The 17,798-nt window shown below is 40.6% G+C and overlaps 1 protein-coding gene and 41 non-coding genes across 44 annotated transcripts in view; all 42 read right to left on the reverse strand.

The window, feature by feature from the left end:
• The window catches only part of LOC102237884 (galactosylgalactosylxylosylprotein 3-beta-glucuronosyltransferase 1-like), a 36,870-nt gene that overhangs the window by 8,008 nt on the left and 11,064 nt on the right, over window positions 1-17,798 (reverse strand). The window lies entirely within an intron of this gene.
• trnar-ucg lies at window positions 160-232 on the reverse strand. The gene has a single exon. It is a non-coding gene; the product is annotated as a tRNA-Arg (tRNA).
• trnar-ucg lies at window positions 574-646 on the reverse strand. Its single transcript has one exon. It is a non-coding gene; the product is annotated as a tRNA-Arg (tRNA).
• On the reverse strand, window positions 987-1,059 carry trnar-ucg. The gene has a single exon. It is a non-coding gene; the product is annotated as a tRNA-Arg (tRNA).
• On the reverse strand, window positions 1,400-1,472 carry trnar-ucg. Its single transcript has one exon. It is a non-coding gene; the product is annotated as a tRNA-Arg (tRNA).
• trnar-ucg lies at window positions 1,814-1,886 on the reverse strand. Its single transcript has one exon. It is a non-coding gene; the product is annotated as a tRNA-Arg (tRNA).
• Window positions 2,228-2,300, reverse strand: trnar-ucg. Its single transcript has one exon. It is a non-coding gene; the product is annotated as a tRNA-Arg (tRNA).
• trnar-ucg lies at window positions 2,641-2,713 on the reverse strand. Its single transcript has one exon. It is a non-coding gene; the product is annotated as a tRNA-Arg (tRNA).
• Window positions 3,062-3,134, reverse strand: trnar-ucg. The gene has a single exon. It is a non-coding gene; the product is annotated as a tRNA-Arg (tRNA).
• trnar-ucg lies at window positions 3,898-3,970 on the reverse strand. Its single transcript has one exon. It is a non-coding gene; the product is annotated as a tRNA-Arg (tRNA).
• Window positions 4,312-4,384, reverse strand: trnaq-uug. The gene has a single exon. It is a non-coding gene; the product is annotated as a tRNA-Gln (tRNA).
• trnaq-uug lies at window positions 4,726-4,798 on the reverse strand. Its single transcript has one exon. It is a non-coding gene; the product is annotated as a tRNA-Gln (tRNA).
• On the reverse strand, window positions 5,157-5,229 carry trnar-ucg. The gene has a single exon. It is a non-coding gene; the product is annotated as a tRNA-Arg (tRNA).
• trnar-ucg lies at window positions 5,564-5,636 on the reverse strand. Its single transcript has one exon. It is a non-coding gene; the product is annotated as a tRNA-Arg (tRNA).
• On the reverse strand, window positions 5,977-6,049 carry trnaq-uug. Its single transcript has one exon. It is a non-coding gene; the product is annotated as a tRNA-Gln (tRNA).
• trnar-ucg lies at window positions 6,391-6,463 on the reverse strand. Its single transcript has one exon. It is a non-coding gene; the product is annotated as a tRNA-Arg (tRNA).
• Window positions 7,227-7,299, reverse strand: trnar-ucg. Its single transcript has one exon. It is a non-coding gene; the product is annotated as a tRNA-Arg (tRNA).
• trnaq-uug lies at window positions 7,641-7,713 on the reverse strand. Its single transcript has one exon. It is a non-coding gene; the product is annotated as a tRNA-Gln (tRNA).
• trnar-ucg lies at window positions 8,055-8,127 on the reverse strand. The gene has a single exon. It is a non-coding gene; the product is annotated as a tRNA-Arg (tRNA).
• On the reverse strand, window positions 8,486-8,558 carry trnar-ucg. The gene has a single exon. It is a non-coding gene; the product is annotated as a tRNA-Arg (tRNA).
• On the reverse strand, window positions 8,893-8,965 carry trnar-ucg. Its single transcript has one exon. It is a non-coding gene; the product is annotated as a tRNA-Arg (tRNA).
• Window positions 9,306-9,378, reverse strand: trnaq-uug. The gene has a single exon. It is a non-coding gene; the product is annotated as a tRNA-Gln (tRNA).
• On the reverse strand, window positions 9,720-9,792 carry trnar-ucg. The gene has a single exon. It is a non-coding gene; the product is annotated as a tRNA-Arg (tRNA).
• trnar-ucg lies at window positions 10,134-10,206 on the reverse strand. The gene has a single exon. It is a non-coding gene; the product is annotated as a tRNA-Arg (tRNA).
• trnar-ucg lies at window positions 10,541-10,613 on the reverse strand. The gene has a single exon. It is a non-coding gene; the product is annotated as a tRNA-Arg (tRNA).
• trnaq-uug lies at window positions 10,955-11,027 on the reverse strand. Its single transcript has one exon. It is a non-coding gene; the product is annotated as a tRNA-Gln (tRNA).
• Window positions 11,369-11,441, reverse strand: trnaq-uug. The gene has a single exon. It is a non-coding gene; the product is annotated as a tRNA-Gln (tRNA).
• trnar-ucg lies at window positions 11,800-11,872 on the reverse strand. Its single transcript has one exon. It is a non-coding gene; the product is annotated as a tRNA-Arg (tRNA).
• Window positions 12,207-12,279, reverse strand: trnar-ucg. The gene has a single exon. It is a non-coding gene; the product is annotated as a tRNA-Arg (tRNA).
• trnaq-uug lies at window positions 12,620-12,692 on the reverse strand. The gene has a single exon. It is a non-coding gene; the product is annotated as a tRNA-Gln (tRNA).
• On the reverse strand, window positions 13,034-13,106 carry trnar-ucg. Its single transcript has one exon. It is a non-coding gene; the product is annotated as a tRNA-Arg (tRNA).
• trnar-ucg lies at window positions 13,448-13,520 on the reverse strand. The gene has a single exon. It is a non-coding gene; the product is annotated as a tRNA-Arg (tRNA).
• On the reverse strand, window positions 13,855-13,927 carry trnar-ucg. Its single transcript has one exon. It is a non-coding gene; the product is annotated as a tRNA-Arg (tRNA).
• On the reverse strand, window positions 14,269-14,341 carry trnaq-uug. The gene has a single exon. It is a non-coding gene; the product is annotated as a tRNA-Gln (tRNA).
• On the reverse strand, window positions 14,683-14,755 carry trnaq-uug. The gene has a single exon. It is a non-coding gene; the product is annotated as a tRNA-Gln (tRNA).
• trnar-ucg lies at window positions 15,114-15,186 on the reverse strand. The gene has a single exon. It is a non-coding gene; the product is annotated as a tRNA-Arg (tRNA).
• Window positions 15,521-15,593, reverse strand: trnaq-uug. Its single transcript has one exon. It is a non-coding gene; the product is annotated as a tRNA-Gln (tRNA).
• trnaq-uug lies at window positions 15,934-16,006 on the reverse strand. Its single transcript has one exon. It is a non-coding gene; the product is annotated as a tRNA-Gln (tRNA).
• trnar-ucg lies at window positions 16,348-16,420 on the reverse strand. Its single transcript has one exon. It is a non-coding gene; the product is annotated as a tRNA-Arg (tRNA).
• On the reverse strand, window positions 16,762-16,834 carry trnar-ucg. The gene has a single exon. It is a non-coding gene; the product is annotated as a tRNA-Arg (tRNA).
• trnar-ucg lies at window positions 17,176-17,248 on the reverse strand. Its single transcript has one exon. It is a non-coding gene; the product is annotated as a tRNA-Arg (tRNA).
• Window positions 17,598-17,670, reverse strand: trnar-ucg. Its single transcript has one exon. It is a non-coding gene; the product is annotated as a tRNA-Arg (tRNA).

Raw genomic sequence — 17,798 nt, forward strand, 5'->3', positions numbered from 1 at the left:
GACCATCAGGAAAACTGGAATAGAGAGTGTGCAAAGGAAGGTTTGCATGAAGTTTGTTGAGACTCTTTTTCTTGGTTATTGCAATGGCAACTCCTAATTACATTGAAATCAGCACAGAATTACATGTCCCATCCAATTCTGTAATTGGTCTATTAAAAGCAACCACGAAGGGACTCGAACCCTCAACCTTCTGATCCGAAGTCAGACGCCTTGTCCATTAGGCCACATGGTCCTGTTTTACAAACAGATGCAATGTTTGGAATGGCAAAGTCCTTAGCCACATTCCAAACATTTAAACCATACTTTGACAAAGTGAAGAATATTGGCAGAGCTACTGATGCTGGCTTAACCATGGAAGTGTAGATACACTGAGATACAAGTCAGAAAAGAGCTTTGAAATGTGGCAAGATCATCAGGACTACTGGAATAGAGAGTGTGCAAAGGAAAGTTCGCATGAATGTGTTGAGACTCTTTTTCTTGGTTATTGCAATGGCAACTCCTAATTGCTTAATTACATTGTAATCAGCACAGAATTACATGTCCCATCCAGTTATGTAATTGGTCTATTAAAAGCAACCATGAAGGGACTCGAACCCTCAATCTTCTGATCCGAAGTCAGACGCCTTGTCCATTAGGCCACATGGTCTTGTTTGTGAAGCTAATGTGGTGATTGGAATGGCCGAGTCATGAGCAGTTTTCCATACATTTAAGCCATACTTTGATAATGTCAGGAATATTTGGAGAGGCGCTGATGCTAGCATAACCATAGAGGTGTAGAGTAGATACAATTGAGATACAAGTCAGAAAAGAGCTTTGAATTGTGTCTAGACCTTCAGGACAACTGGAATAGAGAGTGTGCAAAGGAAGGTTTGCAAGAAGTTTGTTGAGACTCTTTTTCTTGGTTATTGCAATGGCAACTCCTAATTGCATTGAAATCAGCACAGAATTACATGTCCCATCCAATTCTGTAATTGGTCTATTAAAAGCAACCACGAAGGGACTCGAACCCTCAATCTTCTGATCCGAAGTCAGACGCCTTGTCCATTAGGCCACATGGTCTTGTTTGTGAAGCTAATGTGGTGATTGGAATGGCCGAGTCATGAGCAGTTTTTCAAACATTTAAGCCATACTTTGATAATGTAAGGCATACTTGGAGAGGCGCTGACGCTAGCATAACCATGGAGGTGTAGAGTAGATACAATTGAGATACAAGTCAGAAAAGAGCTTTGAATTGTGTCTAGACCTTCAGGAAAACTGGAATAGAGAGTGTGCAAAGGAAGGTTTGCATGAAGTGTGTTGAGACTCTTTTTCTTGGTTATTGCAATGGCAACTCCTAATTGCATTGAAATCAGCACAGAATTACATGTCCCATCCAATTCTGTAATTGGTCTACTAAAAGCAACCACGAAGGGACTCGAACCCTCAATCTTCTGATCCGAAGTCAGACGCCTTGTCCATTAGGCCACATGGTCCTGTTTTACAAACAGATGCAATGTTTGGAATGGCAAAGTCCTTAGCCACATTCCAAACATTTAAGCCATACTTTGACAAAGTGAAGAATATTGGCAGAGCTACTGATGCTGGCTTAACCATGGAAGTGTAGATACACTGAGATACAAGTCAGAAAAGAGCTTTGAAATGTGGCAAGATCATCAGGACTACTGGAATAGAGAGTGTGCAAAGGAAAGTTCGCATGAATGTGTTGAGACTCTTTTTCTTGGTTATTGCAATGGCAACTCCTAATTGCTTAATTACATTGTAATCAGCACAGAATTACATGTCCCATCCAGTTATGTAATTGGTCTATTAAAAGCAACCATGAAGGGACTCGAACCCTCAATCTACTGATCCGAAGTCAGACGCCTTGTCCATTAGGCCACATGGTCCTGTTTTACAAACAGATGCAATGTTTGGAATGGCAAAGTCCTTAGCCACATTCCAAACATTTAAACCATACTTTGACAAAGTGAAGAATATTGGCAGAGCTACTGATGCTGGCTTAACCATGGAAGTGTAGATACACTGAGATACAAGTCAGAAAAGAGCTTTGAAATGTGGCAAGATCATCAGGACTACTGGAATAGCGAGTGTGCAAAGGAAAGTTCGCATGAATGTGTTGAGACTCTTTTTCTTGGTTATTGCAATGGCAACTCCTAATTGCTTAATTACATTGTAATCAGCACAGAATTACATGTCCCATCCAGTTATGTAATTGGTCTATTAAAAGCAACCATGAAGGGACTCGAACCCTCAATCTTCTGATCCGAAGTCAGACGCCTTGTCCATTAGGCCACATGGTCTTGTTTGTGAAGCTAATGTGGTGATTGGAATGGCCGAGTCATGAGCAGTTTTCCATACATTTAAGCCATACTTTGATAATGTCAGGAATATTTGGAGAGGCGCTGACGCTAGCATAACCATAGAGGTGTAGAGTAGATACAATTGAGATACAAGTCAGAAAAGAGCTTTGAATTGTGTCTAGACCTTCAGGACAACTGGAATAGAGAGTGTGCAAAGGAAGGTTTGCAAGAAGTTTGTTGAGACTCTTTTTCTTGGTTATTGCAATGGCAACTCCTAATTGCATTGAAATCAGCACAGAATTACATGTCCCATCCAATTCTGTAATTGGTCTATTAAAAGCAACCACGAAGGGACTCGAACCCTCAATCTTCTGATCCGAAGTCAGACGCCTTGTCCATTAGGCCACATGGTCTTGTTTGTGAAGCTAATGTGGTGATTGGAATGGCCGAGTCATGAGCAGTTTTTCAAACATTTAAGCCATACTTTGATAATGTAAGGCATACTTGGAGAGGCGCTGACGCTAGCATAACCATGGAGGTGTAGAGTAGATACAATTGAGATACAAGTCAGAAAAGAGCTTTGAATTGTGTCTAGACCTTCAGGAAAACTGGAATAGAGAGTGTGCAAAGGAAGGTTTGCATGAAGTGTGTTGAGACTCTTTTTCTTGGTTATTGCAATGGCAACTCCTAATTGCTTAATTACATTGTAATCAGCACAGAATTACATGTCCCATCCAGTTATGTAATTGGTCTATTAAAAGCAACCACGAAGGGACTCGAACCCTCAATCTTCTGATCCGAAGTCAGACGCCTTGTCCATTAGGCCACATGGTCTTGTTTGTGAAGCTAATGTGGTGATTGGAATGGCCGAGTCATGAGCAGTTTTCCATACATTTAAGCCATACTTTGATAATGTCAGGAATATTTGGAGAGGCGCTGACGCTAGCATAACCATAGAGGTGTAGAGTAGATACAATTGAGATACAAGTCAGAAAAGAGCTTTGAATTGTGTCTAGACCTTCAGGACAACTGGAATAGAGAGTGTGCAAAGGAAGGTTTGCAAGAAGTGTGTTGAGACTCTTTTTCTTGGTTATTGCAATGGCAACTATTAATTGACTAACAACATAGAAAACAATCACAGAATAAAATTGGACATGTCCCATCTGATACTGTAGTTGGTCTATTAAAAGCAACTACGAAGGGACTCGAACCCTCAATCTTCTGATCCGAAGTCAGACGCCTTGTCCATTAGGGCACATGGTCCTGTTTTACAAACAGATGCAATGTTTGGAATGGCAAAGTCCTTAGCCATATTCCAAACATTTAAGCCGTACTTTGACAAAGTGAAGAATATTGGCAGAGCTACTGATGCTAGCTTAACCATGGAAGTGTAGATACACTGAGATACAAGTCAGAAAAGAGCTTTGAAATGTGGCAAGACCATCAGGAAAACTGGAATAGAGAGTGTGCAAAGGAAGGTTTGCATGAAGTTTGTTGAGACTCTTTTTCTTGGTTATTGCAATGGCAACTCCTAATTACATTGAAATCAGCACAGAATTACATGTCCCATCCAATTCTGTAATTGGTCTATTAAAAGCAACCACGAAGGGACTCGAACCCTCAACCTTCTGATCCGAAGTCAGACGCCTTGTCCATTAGGCCACATGGTCCTGTTTTACAAACAGATGCAATGTTTGGAATGGCAAAGTCCTTAGCCACATTCCAAACATTTAAACCATACTTTGACAAAGTGAAGAATATTGGCAGAGCTACTGATGCTGGCTTAACCATGGAAGTGTAGATACACTGAGATACAAGTCAGAAAAGAGCTTTGAAATGTGGCAAGATCATCAGGACTACTGGAATAGAGAGTGTGCAAAGGAAAGTTCGCATGAATGTGTTGAGACTCTTTTTCTTGGTTATTGCAATGGCAACTCCTAATTGCCTAATTACATTGAAATCAGCACAGAATTACATGTCCCATCCAATTCTGTAATTGGTCTACTAAAAGCAACCACGCAGGGACTCGAACCCTCAATCTTCTGATCCAAAGTCAGACGCCTTGTCCTTTAGGCCACATGGTCTTGTTTTACAAACAGATGCAATGTTTGGAATGGCAAAGTCCTTAGCCACATTCCAAATGTTTAAGCAATACTTTGACAAAGTGAAGAATATTGACAGAGCTACTGATGCTAGCTTAACCATGGAAGTGTAGATACACTGAGATACAAGTCAGAAAAGAGCTTTGAAATGTGTCTAGACCTTCAGAACAACTGGAATAGAGAGTGTGCAAAGGAAGGTTTGCATGAATGTGTTGAGACTGTTTTTCTTGGTTATTGCAATGGCAACTCCTAATTGCCTAATTACATTGAAATCAGCACAGAATTACATGTCCCACCCAATTCTGTAATTGGTCTATTAAAAGCAACCACGAAGGGACTCGAACCCTCAATCTTCTGATCCAAAGTCAGACGCCTTGTCCATTAGGCCACATGGTCCTGTTTTACAAACAGATGCAATGTTTGGAATGGCAAAGTCCTTAGCCACATTCCAAATGCTTAAGCCACACTTTGACAAAGTGAAGAATATTGGCAGAGCTACTGATGCTAGCTTAACCATGGAAGTGTAGATACACTGAGATACAAGTCAGAAAAGAGCTTTGAAATGTGTCTAGACCTTCAGAACAAACAGTTCTGTTCAGAACAACTGGAATAGAGTGTGCAAAGGAAGGTTTGCATGAATGTGTTGAGACTCTTTTTCTTGGTTATTGCAATGGCAACTCCTAATTGCCTAATTGCATTGAAATCAGCACAGAATTACATGTCCCATCCAATTCTGTAATTGGTCTATTAAAAGCAACCACGAAGGGACTCGAACCCTCAATCTTCTGATCCGAAATCAGACGCCTTGTCCATTAGGCCACATGGTCCTGTTTTACAAACAGATGCAATGTTTGGAATGGCAAAGTCCTTAGCCACATTCCAAACATTTAAGCCGTACTTTGACAAAGTGAAGAATATTGGCAGAGCTACTGATGCTAGCTTAACCATGGAAGTGTAGATACACTGAGATACAAGTCAGAAAAGAGCTTTGAAATGTGTCTAGACCTTCAGAACAACTGGAATAGAGAGTGTGCAAAGGAAGGTTTGCATGAAGTGTGTTAAGACTCTTTTTCTTGGTTATTGCAATGGCAACTCCTAATTGCATTGAAATCAGCACAGAATTACATGTCCCATCCAGTTATGTAATTGGTCTATTAAAAGAAACCATGAAGGGACTCGAACCCTCAATCTTCTGATCCGAAGTCAGACGCCTTGTCCATTAGGCCACATGGTCTTGTTTGTGAACCTAATGTGGTGATTGGAATGGCCGAGTCATGAGCAGTTTTTCAAACATTTAAGCCATACTTTGATAATGTAAGGCATACTTGGAGAGGCGCTGACGCTAGCATAACCATGGAGGTGTAGAGTAGATACAATTGAGATACAAGTCAGAAAAGAGCTTTGAATTGTGTCTAGACCTTCAGGAAAACTGGAATAGAGAGTGTGCAAAGGAAGGTTTGCATGAAGTGTGTTGAGACTCTTTTTCTTGGTTATTGCAATGGCAACTCCTAATTGCATTGAAATCAGCACAGAATTACATGTCCCATCCAATTCTGTAATTGGTCTATTAAAAGCAACCACGAAGGGACTCGAACCCTCAATCATCTGATCCAAAGTCAGACGCCTTGTCCATTAGGCCACATGGTCCTGTTTTACAAACAGATGCAATGTTTGGAATGGCAAAGTCCTTAGCCACATTCCAAACATTTAAGCCGTACTTTGACAAAGTGAAGAATATTGGCAGAGCTACTGATGCTAGCTTAACCATGGAAGTATAGATACACTGAGATACAAGTCAGAAAAGAGCTTTGAAATGTGTCTAGACCTTCAGAACAACTGGAATAGAGAGTGTGCAAAGGAAGGTTTGCATGAATGTGTTGAGACTCTTTTTCTTGGTTATTGCAATGGCAACTCCTAATTGCCTAATTACATTGAAATCAGCACAGAATTACATGTCCCATCCAATTCTGTAATTGGTCTATTAAAAGCAACCACGAAGGGACTCGAACCCTCAATCTTCTGATCCGAAGTCAGACGCCTTGTCCATTAGGCCACATGGTCTTGTTTGTGAAGCTAATGTGGTGATTGGAATGGCCGAGTCATGAGCAGTTTTCCATACATTTAAGCCATACTTTGATAAAGTCAGGAATATTTGGAGAGGCGCTGACGCTAGCATAACCATAGAGGTGTAGAGTAGATACAATTGAGATACAAGTCAGAAAAGAGCTTTGAATTGTGTCTAGACCTTCAGGACAACTGGAATAGAGAGTGTGCAAAGGAAGGTTTGCAAGAAGTGTGTTGAGACTCTTTTTCTTGGTTATTGCAATGGCAACTATTAATTGACTAACAACATAGAAAACAATCACAGAATAAAATTGGACATGTCCCATCTGATACTGTAGTTGGTCTATTAAAAGCAACTACGAAGGGACTCGAACCCTCAATCTTCTGATCCGAAGTCAGACGCCTTGTCCATTAGGGCACATGGTCCTGTTTTACAAACAGATGCAATGTTTGGAATGGCAAAGTCCTTAGCCATATTCCAAACATTTAAGCCGTACTTTGACAAAGTGAAGAATATTGGCAGAGCTACTGATGCTAGCTTAACCATGGAAGTGTAGATACACTGAGATACAAGTCAGAAAAGAGCTTTGAAATGTGGCAAGACCATCAGGAAAACTGGAATAGAGAGTGTGCAAAGGAAGGTTTGCATGAAGTTTGTTGAGACTCTTTTTCTTGGTTATTGCAATGGCAACTCCTAATTACATTGAAATCAGCACAGAATTACATGTCCCATCCAATTCTGTAATTGGTCTATTAAAAGCAACCACGAAGGGACTCGACCCCTCAACCTTCTGATCCGAAGTCAGACGCCTTGTCCATTAGGCCACATGGTCCTGTTTTACAAACAGATGCAATGTTTGGAATGGCAAAGTCCTTAGCCACATTCCAAACATTTAAACCATACTTTGACAAAGTGAAGAATATTGGCAGAGCTACTGATGCTGGCTTAACCATGGAAGTGTAGATACACTGAGATACAAGTCAGAAAAGAGCTTTGAAATGTGGCAAGATCATCAGGACTACTGGAATAGAGAGTGTGCAAAGGAAAGTTCGCATGAATGTGTTGAGACTCTTTTTCTTGGTTATTGCAATGGCAACTCCTAATTGCCTAATTACATTGAAATCAGCACAGAATTACATGTCCCATCCAATTCTGTAATTGGTCTACTAAAAGCAACCACGCAGGGACTCGAACCCTCAATCTTCTGATCCAAAGTCAGACGCCTTGTCCTTTAGGCCACATGGTCTTGTTTTACAAACAGATGCAATGTTTGGAATGGCAAAGTCCTTAGCCACATTCCAAATGTTTAAGCAATACTTTGACAAAGTGAAGAATATTGACAGAGCTACTGATGCTAGCTTAACCATGGAAGTGTAGATACACTGAGATACAAGTCAGAAAAGAGCTTTGAAATGTGTCTAGACCTTTAGAACAACTGGAATAGAGAGTGTGCAAAGGAAGGTTTGCATGAATGTGTTGAGACTGTTTTTCTTGGTTATTGCAATGGCAACTCCTAATTGCCTAATTACATTGAAATCAGCACAGAATTACATGTCCCACCCAATTCTGTAATTGGTCTATTAAAAGCAACCACGAAGGGACTCGAACCCTCAATCTTCAGATCCGAAGTCAGACGCCTTGTCCATTAGGCCACATGGTCCTGTTTTACAAACAGATGCAATGTTTGGAATGGCAAAGTCCTTAGCCACATTCCAAATGCTTAAGCCACACTTTGACAAAGTGAAGAATATTGGCAGAGCTACTGATGCTAGCTTAACCATGGAAGTGTAGATACACTGAGATACAAGTCAGAAAAGAGCTTTGAAATGTGTCTAGACCTTCAGAACAAACAGTTCTGTTCAGAACAACTGGAATAGAGTGTGCAAAGGAAGGTTTGCATGAATGTGTTGAGACTCTTTTTCTTGGTTATTGCAATGGCAACTCCTAATTGCCTAATTGCATTGAAATCAGCACAGAATTACATGTCCCATCCAATTCTGTAATTGGTCTATTAAAAGCAACCACGAAGGGACTCGAACCCTCAATCTTCTGATCCGAAATCAGACGCCTTGTCCATTAGGCCACATGGTCCTGTTTTACAAACAGATGCAATGTTTGGAATGGCAAAGTCCTTAGCCACATTCCAAACATTTAAGCCGTACTTTGACAAAGTGAAGAATATTGGCAGAGCTACTGATGCTAGCTTAACCATGGAAGTGTAGATACACTGAGATACAAGTCAGAAAAGAGCTTTGAAATGTGTCTAGACCTTCAGAACAACTGGAATAGAGAGTGTGCAAAGGAAGGTTTGCATGAAGTGTGTTAAGACTCTTTTTCTTGGTTATTGCAATGGCAACTCCTAATTGCATTGAAATCAGCACAGAATTACATGTCCCATCCAGTTATGTAATTGGTCTATTAAAAGAAACCATGAAGGGACTCGAACCCTCAATCTTCTGATCCGAAGTCAGACGCCTTGTCCATTAGGCCACATGGTCTTGTTTGTGAACCTAATGTGGTGATTGGAATGGCCGAGTCATGAGCAGTTTTTCAAACATTTAAGCCATACTTTGATAATGTAAGGCATACTTGGAGAGGCGCTGACGCTAGCATAACCATGGAGGTGTAGAGTAGATACAATTGAGATACAAGTCAGAAAAGAGCTTTGAATTGTGTCTAGACCTTCAGGAAAACTGGAATAGAGAGTGTGCAAAGGAAGGTTTGCATGAAGTGTGTTGAGACTCTTTTTCTTGGTTATTGCAATGGCAACTCCTAATTGCATTGAAATCAGCACAGAATTACATGTCCCATCCAATTCTGTAATTGGTCTATTAAAAGCAACCACGAAGGGACTCGAACCCTCAATCTTCTGATCCAAAGTCAGACGCCTTGTCCATTAGGCCACATGGTCCTGTTTTACAAACAGATGCAATGTTTGGAATGGCAAAGTCCTTAGCCACATTCCAAACATTTAAGCCGTACTTTGACAAAGTGAAGAATATTGGCAGAGCTACTGATGCTAGCTTAACCATGGAAGTATAGATACACTGAGATACAAGTCAGAAAAGAGCTTTGAAATGTGTCTAGACCTTCAGAACAACTGGAATAGAGAGTGTGCAAAGGAAGGTTTGCATGAATGTGTTGAGACTCTTTTTCTTGGTTATTGCAATGGCAACTCCTAATTGCCTAATTACATTGAAATCAGCACAGAATTACATGTCCCATCCAATTCTGTAATTGGTCTATTAAAAGCAACCACGAAGGGACTCGAACCCTCAATCTTCTGATCCGAAGTCAGACGCCTTGTCCATTAGGCCACATGGTCCTGTTTTACAAACAGATGCAATGTTTGGAATGGCAAAGTCCTTAGCCACATTCCAAACATTTAAGCCGTACTTTGACAAAGTGAAGAATATTGGCAGAGCTACTGATGCTAGCTTAACCATGGAAGTATAGATACACTGAGATACAAGTCAGAAAAGAGCTTTGAAATGTGTCTAGACCTTCAGAACAACTGGAATAGAGAGTGTGCAAAGGAAGGTTTGCATGAATGTGTTGAGACTCTTTTTCTTGGTTATTGCAATGGCAACTCCTAATTGCCTAATTACATTGAAATCAGCACAGAATTACATGTCCCATCCAATTCTGTAATTGGTCTATTAAAAGCAACCACGAAGGGACTCGAACCCTCAATCTTCTGATCCGAAGTCAGACGCCTTGTCCATTAGGGCACATGGTCCTGTTTTACAAACAGATGCAATGTTTGGAATGGCAAAGTCCTTAGCCATATTCCAAACATTTAAGCCGTACTTTGACAAAGTGAAGAATATTGGCAGAGCTACTGATGCTAGCTTAACCATGGAAGTGTAGATACACTGAGATACAAGTCAGAAAAGAGCTTTGAAATGTGGCAAGACCATCAGGAAAACTGGAATAGAGAGTGTGCAAAGGAAGGTTTGCATTAAGTTTGTTGAGACTCTTTTTCTTGGTTATTGCAATGGCAACTCCTAATTACATTGAAATCAGCACAGAATTACATGTCCCATCCAATTCTGTAATTGGTCTATTAAAAGCAACCACGAAGGGACTCGAACCCTCAACCTTCTGATCCGAAGTCAGACGCCTTGTCCATTAGGCCACATGGTCCTGTTTTACAAACAGATGCAATGTTTGGAATGGCAAAGTCCTTAGCCACATTCCAAACATTTAAACCATACTTTGACAAAGTGAAGAATATTGGCAGAGCTACTGATGCTGGCTTAACCATGGAAGTGTAGATACACTGAGATACAAGTCAGAAAAGAGCTTTGAAATGTGGCAAGATCATCAGGACTACTGGAATAGAGAGTGTGCAAAGGAAAGTTCGCATGAATGTGTTGAGACTCTTTTTCTTGGTTATTGCAATGGCAACTCCTAATTGCCTAATTACATTGAAATCAGCACAGAATTACATGTCCCATCCAATTCTGTAATTGGTCTACTAAAAGCAACCACGCAGGGACTCGAACCCTCAATCTTCTGATCCAAAGTCAGACGCCTTGTCCTTTAGGCCACATGGTCTTGTTTTACAAACAGATGCAATGTTTGGAATGGCAAAGTCCTTAGCCACATTCCAAATGTTTAAGCAATACTTTGACAAAGTGAAGAATATTGACAGAGCTACTGATGCTAGCTTAACCATGGAAGTGTAGATACACTGAGATACAAGTCAGAAAAGAGCTTTGAAATGTGTCTAGACCTTCAGAACAACTGGAATAGAGAGTGTGCAAAGGAAAGTTTGCATGAATGTGTTGAGACTGTTTTTCTTGGTTATTGCAATGGCAACTCCTAATTGCCTAATTACATTGAAATCAGCACAGAATTACATGTCCCACCCAATTCTGTAATTGGTCTATTAAAAGCAACCACGAAGGGACTCGAACCCTCAATCTTCTGATCCAAAGTCAGACGCCTTGTCCATTAGGCCACATGGTCCTGTTTTACAAACAGATGCAATGTTTGGAATGGCAAAGTCCTTAGCCACATTCCAAATGCTTAAGCCACACTTTGACAAAGTGAAGAATATTGGCAGAGCTACTGATGCTAGCTTAACCATGGAAGTGTAGATACACTGAGATACAAGTCAGAAAAGAGCTTTGAAATGTGTCTAGACCTTCAGAACAAACAGTTCTGTTCAGAACAACTGGAATAGAGTGTGCAAAGGAAGGTTTGCATGAATGTGTTGAGACTCTTTTTCTTGGTTATTGCAATGGCAACTCCTAATTGCCTAATTGCATTGAAATCAGCACAGAATTACATGTCCCATCCAATTCTGTAATTGGTCTATTAAAAGCAACCACGAAGGGACTCGAACCCTCAATCTTCTGATCCGAAGTCAGACGCCTTGTCCATTAGGCCACATGGTCCTGTTTTACAAACAGATGCAATGTTTGGAATGGCAAAGTCCTTAGCCACATTCCAAACATTTAAGCCGTACTTTGACAAAGTGAAGAATATTGGCAGAGCTACTGATGCTAGCTTAACCATGGAAGTGTAGATACACTGAGATACAAGTCAGAAAAGAGCTTTGAAATGTGTCTAGACCTTCAGAACAACTGGAATAGAGAGTGTGCAAAGGAAGGTTTGCATGAAGTGTGTTAAGACTCTTTTTCTTGGTTATTGCAATGGCAACTCCTAATTGCATTGAAATCAGCACAGAATTACATGTCCCATCCAGTTATGTAATTGGTCTATTAAAAGAAACCATGAAGGGACTCGAACCCTCAATCTTCTGATCCGAAGTCAGACGCCTTGTCCATTAGGCCACATGGTCTTGTTTGTGACCCTAATGTGGTGATTGGAATGGCCGAGTCATGAGCAGTTTTTCAAACATTTAAGCCATACTTTGATAATGTAAGGCATACTTGGAGAGGCGCTGACGCTAGCATAACCATGGAGGTGTAGAGTAGATACAATTGAGATACAAGTCAGAAAAGAGCTTTGAATTGTGTCTAGACCTTCAGGAAAACTGGAATAGAGAGTGTGCAAAGGTAGGTTTGCATGAAGTGTGTTGAGACTCTTTTTCTTGGTTATTGCAATGGCAACTCCTAATTGCATTGAAATCAGCACAGAATTACATGTCCCATCCAATTCTGTAATTGGTCTATTAAAAGCAACCACGAAGGGACTCGAACCCTCAATCTTCTGATCCAAAGTCAGACGCCTTGTCCATTAGGCCACATGGTCCTGTTTTACAAACAGATGCAATGTTTGGAATGGCAAAGTCCTTAGCCACATTCCAAACATTTAAGCCGTACTTTGACAAAGTGAAGAATATTGGCAGAGCTACTGATGCTAGCTTAACCATGGAAGTATAGATACACTGAGATACAAGTCAGAAAAGAGCTTTGAAATGTGTCTAGACCTTCAGAACAACTGGAATAGAGAGTGTGCAAAGGAAGGTTTGCATGAATGTGTTGAGACTCTTTTTCTTGGTTATTGCAATGGCAACTCCTAATTGCCTAATTACATTGAAATCAGCACAGAATTACATGTCCCATCCAATTCTGTAATTGGTCTATTAAAAGCAACCACGAAGGGACTCGAACCCTCAATCTTCTGATCCGAAGTCAGACGCCTTGTCCATTAGGCCACATGGTCCTGTTTTACAAACAGATGCAATGTTTGGAATGGCAAAGTCCTTAGCCACATTCCAAACATTTAAGCCGTACTTTGACAAAGTGAAGAATATTGGCAGAGCTACTGATGCTAGCTTAACCATGGAAGTATAGATACACTGAGATACAAGTCAGAAAAGAGCTTTGAAATGTGTCTAGACCTTCAGAACAACTGGAATAGAGAGTGTGCAAAGGAAGGTTTGCATGAATGTGTTGAGACTCTTTTTCTTGGTTATTGCAATGGCAACTCCTAATTGCCTAATTACATTGAAATCAGCACAGAATTACATGTCCCATCCAATTCTGTAATTGGTCTATTAAAAGCAACCACGAAGGGACTCGAACCCTCAATCTTCTGATCCGAAGTCAGACGCCTTGTCCATTAGGGCACATGGTCCTGTTTTACAAACAGATGCAATGTTTGGAATGGCAAAGTCCTTAGCCATATTCCAAACATTTAAGCCGTACTTTGACAAAGTGAAGAATATTGGCAGAGCTACTGATGCTAGCTTAACCATGGAAGTGTAGATACACTGAGATACAAGTCAGAAAAGAGCTTTGAAATGTGGCAAGACCATCAGGAAAACTGGAATAGAGAGTGTGCAAAGGAAGGTTTGCATTAAGTTTGTTGAGACTCTTTTTCTTGGTTATTGCAATGGCAACTCCTAATTACATTGAAATCAGCACAGAATTACATGTCCCATCCAATTCTGTAATTGGTCTATTAAAAGCAACCACGAAGGGACTCGAACCCTCAACCTTCTGATCCGAAGTCAGACGCCTTGTCCATTAGGCCACATGGTCCTGTTTTACAAACAGATGCAATGTTTGGAATGGCAAAGTCCTTAGCCACATTCCAAACATTTAAACCATACTTTGACAAAGTGAAGAATATTGGCAGAGCTACTGATGCTGGCTTAACCATGGAAGTGTAGATACACTGAGATACAAGTCAGAAAAGAGCTTTGAAATGTGGCAAGATCATCAGGACTACTGGAATAGAGAGTGTGCAAAGGAAAGTTCGCATGAATGTGTTGAGACTCTTTTTCTTGGTTATTGCAATGGCAACTCCTAATTGCCTAATTACATTGAAATCAGCACAGAATTACATGTCCCATCCAATTCTGTAATTGGTCTACTAAAAGCAACCACGCAGGGACTCGAACCCTCAATCTTCTGATCCAAAGTCAGACGCCTTGTCCTTTAGGCCACATGGTCTTGTTTTACAAACAGATGCAATGTTTGGAATGGCAAAGTCCTTAGCCACATTCCAAATGTTTAAGCAATACTTTGACAAAGTGAAGAATATTGACAGAGCTACTGATGCTAGCTTAACCATGGAAGTGTAGATACACTGAGATACAAGTCAGAAAAGAGCTTTGAAATGTGTCTAGACCTTCAGAACAACTGGAATAGAGAGTGTGCAAAGGAAAGTTTGCATGAATGTGTTGAGACTGTTTTTCTTGGTTATTGCAATGGCAACTCCTAATTGCCTAATTACATTGAAATCAGCACAGAATTACATGTCCCACCCAATTCTGTAATTGGTCTATTAAAAGCAACCACGAAGGGACTCGAACCCTCAATCTTCTGATCCAAAGTCAGACGCCTTGTCCATTAGGCCACATGGTCCTGTTTTACAAACAGATGCAATGTTTGGAATGGCAAAGTCCTTAGCCACATTCCAAATGCTTAAGCCACACTTTGACAAAGTGAAGAATATTGGCAGAGCTACTGATGCTAGCTTAACCATGGAAGTGTAGATACACTGAGATACAAGTCAGAAAAGAGCTTTGAAATGTGTCTAGACCTTCAGAACAAACAGTTCTGTTCAGAACAACTGGAATAGAGTGTGCAAAGGAAGGTTTGCATGAATGTGTTGAGACTCTTTTTCTTGGTTATTGCAATGGCAACTCCTAATTGCCTAATTGCATTGAAATCAGCACAGAATTACATGTCCCATCCAATTCTGTAATTGGTCTATTAAAAGCAACCACGAAGGGACTCGAACCCTCAATCTTCTGATCCGAAATCAGACGCCTTGTCCATTAGGCCACATGGTCCTGTTTTACAAACAGATGCAATGTTTGGAATGGCAAAGTCCTTAGCCACATTCCAAACATTTAAGCCGTACTTTGACAAAGTGAAGAATATTGGCAGAGCTACTGATGCTAGCTTAACCATGGAAGTGTAGATACACTGAGATACAAGTCAGAAAAGAGCTTTGAAATGTGTCTAGACCTTCAGAACAACTGGAATAGAGAGTGTGCAAAGGAAGGTTTGCATGAAGTGTGTTAAGACTCTTTTTCTTGGTTATTGCAATGGCAACTCCTAATTGCATTGAAATCAGCACAGAATTACATGTCCCATCCAGTTATGTAATTGGTCTATTAAAAGAAACCATGAAGGGACTCGAACCCTCAATCTTCTGATCCAAAGTCAGACGCCTTGTCCATTAGGCCACATGGTCTTGTTTGTGACCCTAATGTGGTGATTGGAATGGCCGAGTCATGAGCAGTTTTTCAAACATTTAAGCCATACTTTGATAATGTAAGGCATACTTGGAGAGGCGCTGACGCTAGCATAACCATGGAGGTGTAGAGTAGATACAATTGAGATACAAGTCAGAAAAGAGCTTTGAATTGTGTCTAGACCTTCAGGAAAACTGGAATAGAGAGTGTGCAAAGGTAGGTTTGCATGAAGTGTGTTGAGACTCTTTTTCTTGGTTATTGCAATGGCAACTCCTAATTGCATTGAAATCAGCACAGAATTACATGTCCCATCCAATTCTGTAATTGGTCTATTAAAAGCAACCACGAAGGGACTCGAACCCTCAATCTTCTGATCCAAAGTCAGACGCCTTGTCCATTAGGCCACATGGTCCTGTTTTACAAACAGATGCAATGTTTGGAATGGCAAAGTCCTTAGCCACATTCCAAACATTTAAGCCGTACTTTGACAAAGTGAAGAATATTGGCAGAGCTACTGATGCTAGCTTAACCATGGAAGTATAGATACACTGAGATACAAGTCAGAAAAGAGCTTTGAAATGTGTCTAGACCTTCAGAACAACTGGAATAGAGAGTGTGCAAAGGAAGGTTTGCATGAATGTGTTGAGACTCTTTTTCTTGGTTATTGCAATGGCAACTCCTAATTGCCTAATTACATTGAAATCAGCACAGAATTACATGTCCCATCCAATTCTGTAATTGGTCTATTAAAAGCAACCACGAAGGGACTCGAACCCTCAATCTTCTGATCCGAAGTCAGACGCCTTGTCCATTAGGCCACATGGTCCTGTTTTACAAACAGATGCAATGTTTGGAATGGCAAAGTCCTTAGCCACATTCCAAACATTTAAGCCGTACTTTGACAAAGTGAAGAATATTGGCAGAGCTACTGATGCTAGCTTAACCATGGAAGTATAGATACACTGAGATACAAGTCAGAAAAGAGCTTTGAAATGTGTCTAGACCTTCAGAACAACTGGAATAGAGAGTGTGCAAAGGAAGGTTTGCATGAATGTGTTGAGACTCTTTTTCTTGGTTATTGCAATGGCAACTCCTAATTGCCTAATTACATTGAAATCAGCACAGAATTACATGTCCCATCCAATTCTGTAATTGGTCTATTGAAAGCAACCACGAAGGGACTCGAACCCTCAATCTTCTGATCCGAAGTCAGACGCCTTGTCCATTAGGCCACATGGTCCTGTTTTACAAACAGATGCAATGTTTGGAATGGCAAAGTCCTTAGCCACATTCCAAACATTTAAGCCGTACTTTGACAAAGTGAAGAATATTGGCAGAGCTACTGATGCTAGCTTAACCATGGAAGTATAGATACACTGAGATACAAGTCAGAAAAGAGCTTTGAAATGTGTCTAGACCTTCAGAACAACTGGAATAGAGAGTGTGCAAAGGAAGGTTTGCATGAATGTGTTGAGACTCTTTTTCTTGGTTATTGCAATGGCAACTCCTAATTGCCTAATTACATTGAAATCAGCACAGAATTACATGTCCCATCCAATTCTGTAATTGGTCTATTAAAAGCAACCACGAAGGGACTCGAACCCTCAATCTTCTGATCCGAAGTCAGACGCCTTGTCCATTAGGCCACATGGTCCTGTTTTACAAACAGATGCAATGTTTGGAATGGCAAAGTCCTTAGCCACATTCCAAACATTTAAGCCGTACTTTGACAAAGTGAAGAATATTGGCAGAGCTACTGATGCTAGCTTAACCATGGAAGTGTAGATACACTGAGATACAAGTCAGAAAAGAGCTTTGAAATGTGTCTAGACCTTCAGAACAACTGGAATAGAGAGTGTGCAAAGGAAAGTTTGCACGAAGTTTGTTGAGAATCTTTTTCTTGGTTATTGCAATGGCAACTATTAATTGACTAACAACATAGAAAACAATCAAAGAATAACATGGACATGTCCCATCTGATACTGTAGTTGGTCTATTAAAAGCAACCACGAAGGGACTCGAACCCTCAATCTTCTGATCCGAAGTCAGACGCCTTGTCCATTAGGCCACATGGTCCTGTTTTACAAACAGATGCAATGTTTGGAATGGCAAACTCCTTAGCCACATTCCACATGTTTAAGCCATACTTTGACAAAGTGAAGATTATTGGCAGAGCTACTGATGCTAGCTTAACCATGGAAGTG

This window comes from Xiphophorus maculatus, chromosome 11, assembly GCF_002775205.1.
Source record: "Xiphophorus maculatus strain JP 163 A chromosome 11, X_maculatus-5.0-male, whole genome shotgun sequence".
Taxonomy (NCBI): Eukaryota; Metazoa; Chordata; class Actinopteri; order Cyprinodontiformes; family Poeciliidae; genus Xiphophorus; species Xiphophorus maculatus.